The following is a 9429-nucleotide window of genomic DNA, read 5'->3' on the forward strand; positions in this document are numbered from 1 at the left end:
TTTCCATACATAACGTATTCCATAGGTCATTGTTGCGGAGATACGTGGCACCTATGGTTCCATCTGTTGATCCTCCTGCCCCGGTTTTGGTGGAGGGGGAGTTGGAGTATATTGTGGAGAAGATTTTGGATTCTCGTGTTTCAAGGCGGAAACTCCAGTATCTGGTTAAGTGGAAGGGTTATGCTCAGGAAGATAATTCCTGGGTCTTTGCCTCTGATGTCTATGCTCCCGATCTTGTTCGTGCCTTTCATATGGCTCACCCTGGTCGTCCTGGGAGCTCTGGTGAGGGTTCGGTGACCCCTCCTCAAGGGGGTGTACTGTTGTGAATTCTGTGGCAGAGCTCCCTCCTGTGGTCACAAGTGGTACTTCGGCTGGTTCTCTCTGTGAGCTTCCCGTTGGTGGAGGAAAGTGGTACTGCGGCTTCTGAGTTTCCTTGCTCAGGTGATGTGGTGAAGTCGTTAGGTGCTGCTCTATTTAACTCCACCTAGTGCTTTGATCCTGGCCTCCAGTCAATGTTCTAGTATTGGACCTGTTTCCTCCTGGATCGTTCCTGTGGCCTGCTGCTCTGCATAGCTAAGTTACTCTTTGCTATTTGTTTGCTGTTTTTTTCTGTCCAGCTTGTCAATTTGTTTTTTACTGCTTACTGGAAGCTCTGGGGCGCAGAGGGTGTACCTCCGTGCCGTTAGTTCGGTACGGAGGGTCTTTTTGCCCCCTTTGCGTGGTTTTCTTTAGGGTTTTGTGTTGACCGCAAAGTTACCTTTCCTATCCTCGCTCTGTTAAGAAAGTTGGGCCTCACTTTGCTAAATCTATTTCATCTCTACGTTTGTCTTTTCATCTTAACTCACAGTCATTATATGTGGGGGCTGCATTCTCCTTTGGGGTATTTCTCTGAGGCAAGGTAGGCTTATTTTCTATCTTCAGGCTAGCTAGTTTCTCAGGCCGTGCCGAGTTACATAGGGAGCGTTAGGCGCAATCCACGGCTGCCTTTAGTGTTGTTGGAGAGGATTAGGGATTGCGGTCAACAGAGTTCCCACGTCTCAGAGCTCGTTCTTGTTTTTTGGGTTATTGCCAGGTCACTGTATGTGCGCTGACCTCTATGTCCATTGTGGTACTGAATTACCTTTCATAACAGTCCCCGGTAACCAGGGTAAACATCGGGTTACTAAGCGCAGGGCCGCGCTTAGTAACCCGATGTTTACCATGGTTACCAGCGTAAACGTTAAAAAAACAAACACTACATACTTACCTTCAGCTGTCTGTCCTCCGGCGCTCTGCTTTCCTCTGCACTGTCAGCGCCGGTCAGCCGGAAAGCAGAGCGGTGACGTCACCGCTGTGCTTTCCAGCTGGCCGGCGCTGACACAGGATGTAGGAGGAGTGCAGAGAAGCACAGCGTCGGGGACAGACAGCTGAAGGTAAGTATGTAGTGTTTGTTTTTTTAACGTTTACGCTGGTAACCAGGGTAAACATTGGGTTACTAAGCGCGGCCCTGCGCTTAGTAACCCGATGTTTACCCTGGTTACCAGTGAAGACATCGCTGGATCGGCGTCACACACGCCGATCCAGCGATGTCAGCGGGAGATCCAGCGACGAAATAAAGTGCTGGACTTTCCTCAGCGACCAACGATCTCCCAGCAGGGGCCTGATCGTTGGTCGCTGTCACACATAACGATTTCCTTAACGATATCGTTGCTACGTCACAAAAAGCAACGATATCGTTAACGATATCGTTATGTGTGATGGTACCTTAAAGCCGACATTCCTGAGGTATGGGTCACCGCTGAAAATATTGGGTCTGCCCAACATAGGGGCCTAACTCTAAAGGAGGCGTTCAATAATGTAACCGTCATAAACAGTAAAGCGCAAAAACCAGGGGCTGAAACCAGGCTTCTCTATTTTATATTGAGTAGGGACTTATTGTACCAGATTAATAAGGTGAGAGAGGAGGTAGTGGCACAATTGTTGGTACTAGGAGGGAGGGTGTTGAATATGGCCCATTCACATGTCTTGGGTGGCCATCTGGTGGTAGACAAAACTCTAGAACGGGTCATGGGAAGGTTCTATTGGCCTGGATGTCACCGGGAATACTTAAAGTATTGCAGGTCATGTCCCATCTGCTTGCTAACCTCTCCAACCTCAGACATTTGAAGTCCCCTTGTGACGTTACCCATCATAGAAGTGCCATTTGAGCGAATTGCCATGGACTTGGTCAGTTCCCTGGTTACATTTGCTCGTATGTATTAATATATATTGGTCATCCTTGACTTTGCTACGCAGTACCCTGAAGCGGCTCCCTGAGAAACTCATCTGTGAAAAGTATAGCCGCTAGTTGGTCCATTTTTTTTCCCCAGACAGGATTACCACAGGAGATCCTGACTGACCAAGAGGCACCCTTTATGAGTAAGGTGATGAGGGAACTTTGTAAGGCCCTGCAAATAACACAAGTGAACACGTCAGTTTTCCATCCCCCGATGGACAGCCAGGTGGAAAGGTTCAATAAAACATTGAAGAATATGCTTAAGAAGGTGATAGAAAAGGATGGTCGAGACTGGAACTGTCTCCTATTGTATTTGTTGTTTTCTATCAGGGAGGTTCCACAAGCCCGATTCTCTTCATTTGAACTTCTGCTTGGCCGACATACGCAGGGTGTCCTTGATATAATGAAGTAAACATGGGAAGCTGAAGTCATGTCCCATCAAAGTGTAATCGAGCATGTCACCCAGATGCAGGAGAGGATTGCGAAGTTGATGACCATCATAAAAGGACATCTCCTCCAGGCACAAGACACTCAAGCTAAGGTCTGCAACCTGTCAGACAGGGTGAGATGAAAACTATGGCAAGTGTACCACATGAATCTTATCAAGCTGTGGAAGGACAGGAACCCTGTTGAAGCTCCATGTTTGCTGGTCAAACCAGAAGCAGATGCTGAAGGAGTCAGAATAGCGGAAACGCTATTGATGGTCCAAAAAAAGCAGTGTCGGAAATTGCTGCAGCAGAACAGAGTCCTGTTGTCACAATCCATTTTTTAATTCATGGCAACTATGGTTCCACTATGTTTTAAATGTAGCTTTTTCCTTTCAGGACCAGTGGGGGTTAATGTCAGTTTCCCTTGCTAGAAGTCTGCTGCAACTGCAGAGTGGCTAGGTCAGCTGGTGTGGGTAGTGACCACTCCCACCATCCCTTAAGTGGTTACCTGATGCATCGGCTGACTGTTGGTGATAGAGTTTCTCTATAGAGGCCAGTCTTGTAGTTGCAGCTCTCTGGGGTCAGCTACTTCTGGAGTTTGGAGTCCTGTTTCTGTGTCGAGCTTGGCAGCGGAGGCTGGAAGCTAAGTGTTGTGTTTAAACCTTGTCTGTCTCGTACTTGTCACCACCCCCTGTGTTGTACCATCTGCAGTGGTGATGCTAGCGCCCGTGCCGGCCAATGCACTAGCCTGGGCAGTGCGAGGTGACAGCAAGGGACAAGGTTAGTGATGGCTGTGGGGGGGGAAGGACCCGCTTAGGGCATTAGGGGAGTGCAGGGACAGGTTCAGGTTGGAGCTGAGGAGTCCCGTCCATCTTTCCCTATCAGTAGGGCCTTCCTCTCCTCATTTCCATCCCGTTGTGTGTGTGTCGTGGCGTCTGCTGACCGATCCCCCGGTGGGATGGTGACATTATCACCAACCAGTACTTTTTCCGGTGAACCCTTGGTTCAAGCACAGGTTTTTGCTCAGCTGATCCAGACTCTCACTGATAAGGTTAAGGAGCTGAGGTGTGAGGTGGTGCAGCAGTTTCAGCAGGTGTCGGGGTTCTGGGTCTCGGCTCATGTCTAGGCTCAACCGGAACCCAAGATATCTCTCACGGATAGGTTCTCTGGAGGGATAGATACATTTTTGTTTTTTTAAGGAGGCCTGTAAGCTATATTTCAGGCTCTGCCCTCATTCTTCAGGGAGTGAGGAACAGCGTGTGGGGATTATAGTCTCCCTTCTCAAGGGTGATCCCCAATCCTGTGTCTTCCCCTGCTGACTGATTCACCATCTTTGCAGTCGGTGGACGAGTTTTTTGCAGCATTGGCGCCTGTGTATGGGGATCCTGATGGCGTCTCCCTCGCTGAGCCTAGACTCTGTAAAATCAAGCAGAGGGGCTGGCCAGCTGAGGAGTATTGCTTAGAGTTTAGGAGATGGGCCATTGACACGCAGTGGAAAGACCCTGCTCTTAGAAGTCATTTTTGTCAGGGTCTGTCACCTAGGCTAAGGGATACTCTGGTACAGTATGCTACTCCTGGGTCGTTGTAAGCCGCCATGGCCCTTGCTTTCCGGGTGGAAAGACATTCATCAAATCTGCCCCCTGTTGCTCTTTCTGGGGAGGAGGACACACTAGTGCAGACAGACGAACCTATGCAGGTGGGAGGAGTCTCTTATCAAACAGGGTTGCCTGCGGTTTGCCATGGGATGGGGGCATGCTTCTACTGTGGTCTTAAGGGTCAATACATTAATGTCTTCCCATCTCGCGCCAAAGTTGGTATTTCATCTCCAAAGCCGCGCTCGCCTGGTTGTATGGAGGGAGCTGACTAGGGTGTATATATTTCCTATGTCTTTTTGTCTCAGTGTACCATTCCTGCTGAAGTGGTGATTGGCGGGGTTACTGAGACTATACCGGTACCCAGGGCTGTAATTGCCACTAGGCACTTGAGGGCACGTGCCTAGGGTGGTAGGATGCGGGAGTGGGGAGGCACCAGAGCAAGGCAAGGGTTTTTTTTTTCATAGTCTGGGTCCGCCCGACCCCCACCTTTCCACCCACTGCAGTCTTTTGGCTGCTGCGGGGGTCTCGGATCCAGTGTTGTCACATGTACTGCACAGGGAGGCGGAAGCGGAAACAAGTGACACTGCAGGGCCCGCCACCTCCTCGCTGAGGCGCCAAGTTCAGTTCCTGCCTAACAGTCCTGTTTTGGCCCGCCCACCCACCTCTGTCTTCCAGCTGCTGTGGGGGTCTCGGATCCTGCCAGGGGCAGACTGGGCCGGGAAGCAGGGTGCAGATGCCCCGGGCCGGTCCCCCAGCAGCAGGTCCCCCAGCAGCAGGTTCAGGCCGTTTGCTGTTTGCTGGGTTAAAAGCCGGGTGCCAGCAGCCGCATCCCTGCACTGCAGACATGCCCACACTGTGTGCAGTCAGTGTCTGCTAAACTCACCTGGCTGGAAGGAGGAGATCCAGAGTGGCACAGCGCCCCCGGTCCAGATCGCAGCCGGCTAGGGAGGTCCTGGGATCTGACAGCCAAACAGAAAATGGGGAAGAAAGGAGGAGAGAAAAAAAAGCAGATTGGAAAGGTAAGTGGAGAACACTGGGCCAGAGCGAGGCCTCGGCCTGCAGTGAGGCGCTCATGCCAGCTGGCGGCACACTGCTGCGGGACGCTGAATGTAGGACAGGCCAAGGATCTGGTGGGCCTCACTAGGGGGGCAGGAGACACAGACCCGCTCCTGTGTGCTGTACCCGGCTGGAGTAGCGGGGTTATCCCGCTGAGGCTGGGAGGAGCCCAACTCTATTGTTCACCGGAGACTGCTCGGAGCTGGTGTCACTGTATACTGTGCCACCCTGTGCAGTGTATCTGTGTATACTTTGCCCCCCTGTTCAGTGTATCTGTGTGCATACTGTGCCCCCTTTGCAGTGTATCTATGTGCATACTGTGCCCCCTGTGCAGTGTATCTGTGTGTATACTGTGCCCCCCTGTGCAGTGTATCTGTGTGTATACTGTGCCCCCCTGTGCAGTGTATCTGTGTGTATACTGTGCCCCCTATGCAGTGTATGTGTGATACATATACATGTCCCCGCCCTGTAATAACGTTCCCCGCTCTGTAATAACGTCCCCAGTCCAGTAATAATGTCTCCTGTCTTGTAATAACGTCCCCTGTCTTGTAATAATGTCCCCTGACCTTTAATAACGTCCCTTGTCATGTAATAACTTCCCGTCTTGTAATAACGTCCCTTGTCTTGTAATAACGTCCCTTGTCTTGTAATAACGTCTTCTGTCTCGTAATAACGTCCCTTGTCCTGTAATAAAAGTCTCCTGTCCTGTAATCACATCCCCCGTCCTGTAATAATATACCTTGTCCTGTAATAATGGTCTCCTGTCTTGTAAGCCGAATCACAGGAGGCCGAGTCCCTTCCTCAGATCTGGAAGTCTGCAATGGCAGAAGTGGGAAATGCAGCCCTGAATGGGAGGAGGGGGTGTCCCAGCGGTGCAATGCTGCAGGCCCGATGTTGGCAGTGAGCTAACTGGAGTACATTGCTTTCCTGGAGGCCATATTTCTGAAACTGTGGGCCACTGAAAGCAGCGCATGCGGAGATTGGGATCTAGGTCCAGATGTGATCTCAGTCTGCGCATGTGCCGCCTATAGCGACCGTCTTCCTGAAGCCCTCTGCAGGGAAAACAATGCACTTACACCATAACCTGGAGCCCTCATTATCATAGGAATATGTCAGTTAATAAATTGTTTTTCTAAAGCTTTATAGTGTAGTTTTAGGTCAGTGAGGGATGGTTAGGTATGAGCTAGGAAGGTGCAGGGACAGGTAATGATGGCTACTTGTGGACATGTGCGGCACTTGCGGTTTTGCACTTGCGGTGAGACAAGAAAACACTGCTAGCAGTGTTTTTTTCCATTGCTGCAAGTACCGTATTTGCAGAATTGTGGCAAAACCGCTAGTGCCGCACATGTCCGCAGGTCCCATAGGGAATGAATGAGGCCGAACGCAGTGTTGCTGTAAGTGATCTGTTACACTGCAGATGCGGGAAAACTGCTGGATCTGCAGCGAATGGCAAAAATCGCTGATGTGAAAGTAGCCTAATACACTGCCGGCATTAGTCATACCAATGGGGGAGGCAGCACGAAAAGTGCCTAGGGCAGCAGAAACTCTAAATACGACCCTGCCCACCTCCCCACCACAGCCAGAGTCGGTACATTCGAACTATAAGACGCACCTCCATTTCCTCCGCATTTTGGATGGAAAAAAGTGCTTCTTATAGTCCAAAAAATACAGTAAGTCACTGTATTATAATTTAATTCAGTCACGGTATGAGAGTATATACTGATGAGTAAAAGGGTAACAATCTTTTGAACTTTTGACTTTCAGACTCCTTTTCTCACCATCCATTACTGCTTACGTGAGACTACCATCATTTTATAGACAATTATCTTAGCTACAGCATAAATTTGACTTGCAACTATTTTAGTTATGCAGATTCTTGTCATGTTACTGCATTGTTACTGTTTTGCTCCTAAAATCTTAATTTTATTTTTTATTATTTTGTTAGTATTTTGTAAATCCACCTTTGGCTTTCAACACTGCTTGAATAATTCTGGGCATACTCCTGATCAGATTCAAGCATGTCTAAGGACTGTGGGAGCCAATTCAGCACCTCTATTTAATTGCCATTGAACCATTTCTTTGACACACTAGATGTTTGCTTTGGGTTGCTGTCCTGCTGGAACACTATGTTGTCCTTTTCAGACACATAGTACTCGAGTATACAAAGTAACTCGTCTTGTAGGAAACTCACATGTAGCTGTGCATTGAGACCACCATCAATCCTAGTCAAGTATCAAATGCCTTTGGCGTTGAAACAATCCCTTATTATCAGGCTTCCTATATTGAAAAGTTTTTTCAATTTCTTGATCTGTTAGGCTACTTTCACACATCAGGCTTTCGCTATCAGGCTCAATCCGGCTAAATTTCCAAAAACCGGATCCGGCGAATGTTGCCGCAGGATCTGTTTTTTTCCCCAAAGACTTGTATTAGTGCCGGATTGCGCCGGATGACATTGCGTTTCGTCCGGTTTTCGCCGGATCCGGCAAATCTGCCGTTTCCGGTTTCTGGAAAAAAACGTCCATAACAACATTTTTTGTCTCCGGCGAAAAAGCCAGAAGCGCCGGATGCGGCGCTTCTGGGTGTTTGCTAAATGGAAGCCTATGGGAGCCGGAAAGTGCCGGATCCAGAAAATGAGGGATTCCGGCGCCGGATTCCGTTTTTTTAAACTGAGCATGCTCCAAATTTTTTTTATCCAGTAATCTAGATATGCTAGCTGGATCCATCGAAAAAACGGATTTGTCGCATCAGTTTTTCACAATTTGCACCGGATCCAGGTTTTCCAACATTCACCGGATAGTGCCTGATGCAAAAACCCTGATGTGTGAAAGTAGCGTTAGCCCCTTATTCCCTTGATTTTTCCAGACCCATTTACACCCTTCAGAACCTAGTCTATTGACTTTCGTCTCATCGCTCCAAGTCACCCATTTCTAATCTTCTACTGTACACTTTTCGGACTTTTTTGACACTTCTTATGATGATATTGATGTCAAGGCTTCTTCACCTATTTTTAGGCCACCATTCCAGGCTTGTGTAACATGCATCGCACGGGGCTTTCATGGACATCTGTGATCTCACTATTACAAAGCAGTCACCTCCAATGCTGTGTTTGTTGCGCCAAAAAAGATAGACTTTGTGATGAGCCAACTTGTTGATATTTTGCCCACCTCATTGCTTTTAACTGGATGCACAGACTTCTATTCATATTCTTCAAACTGTCATGGCACTCCCATGATGCAGTTTAGCAATTTTCTTGGCCGAGAGACCACTATCGATAAGCTGGATGATGCTGATTCTCTTTTCTGTGGGAAATCATGGCTGCTTCTTGATTTGAATCAGTGCCCTTTCGCTTGGGAATAAACCTAAAAACACACTAAGGCTACGTTCACATTTGCGTTGTGCGCCGCTGCGTCGGCGACGCAATGCACAACGCAAACAAAAATGCAACAAAACGCACGCAAAAACGCTGCGTCTTGCGACGCATGCGTCGTTTTTTGCCGAAATTTGGACGCAAGAAAAATGCAACTTGTTGCGTTTTCTTGGCCCGACGCTTGCGGCAAAAAAAACGCATGCGTCGCACAACGCAGCACAAAAAGACGCATGCGTCCCCCATGTTAAATATAGGGGTGCATGACGCATGCGTCGCCGCTGCGTCGCCCGACGCAAACATGCATAACGCTAATGTGAACGTAGCCTAAGCTATTAGGCAATGAGAGAACAGGTTGTATTGGAAGAAAAAGATTTTTACACCATCAGGAGCAAGATAGTAACAATGTAGTGACATGGCAAGAAACTGCATAACTAATCATATGCTAAATAGTTGTAAGTCAAATTTATGTATCAGATAGCCAAGATGATTGTCTGTAAAATGATGGTGGTCTCATGTTCGAAGCAGTAGTGGATGGTGAGATATGAAACCTAAAAGTCAAACGTTCAAAACATTGTTTACCCTTTTTCTATTGTACATATTATTAAAAATAAATAGAATCAGCTCACCCAATTCCTTCTGTGGTCTGTGAAGTCAAGATAATTCTGTGGTTAGTGATAACCTCTTCACAAGAGTTCAGGGGAGCATCCCATCCTGAACATGCCCTACACA

This window comes from Ranitomeya imitator, chromosome 5 (genome assembly GCF_032444005.1).
Source record: "Ranitomeya imitator isolate aRanImi1 chromosome 5, aRanImi1.pri, whole genome shotgun sequence".
Classification (NCBI taxonomy): Eukaryota; Metazoa; Chordata; class Amphibia; order Anura; family Dendrobatidae; genus Ranitomeya; species Ranitomeya imitator.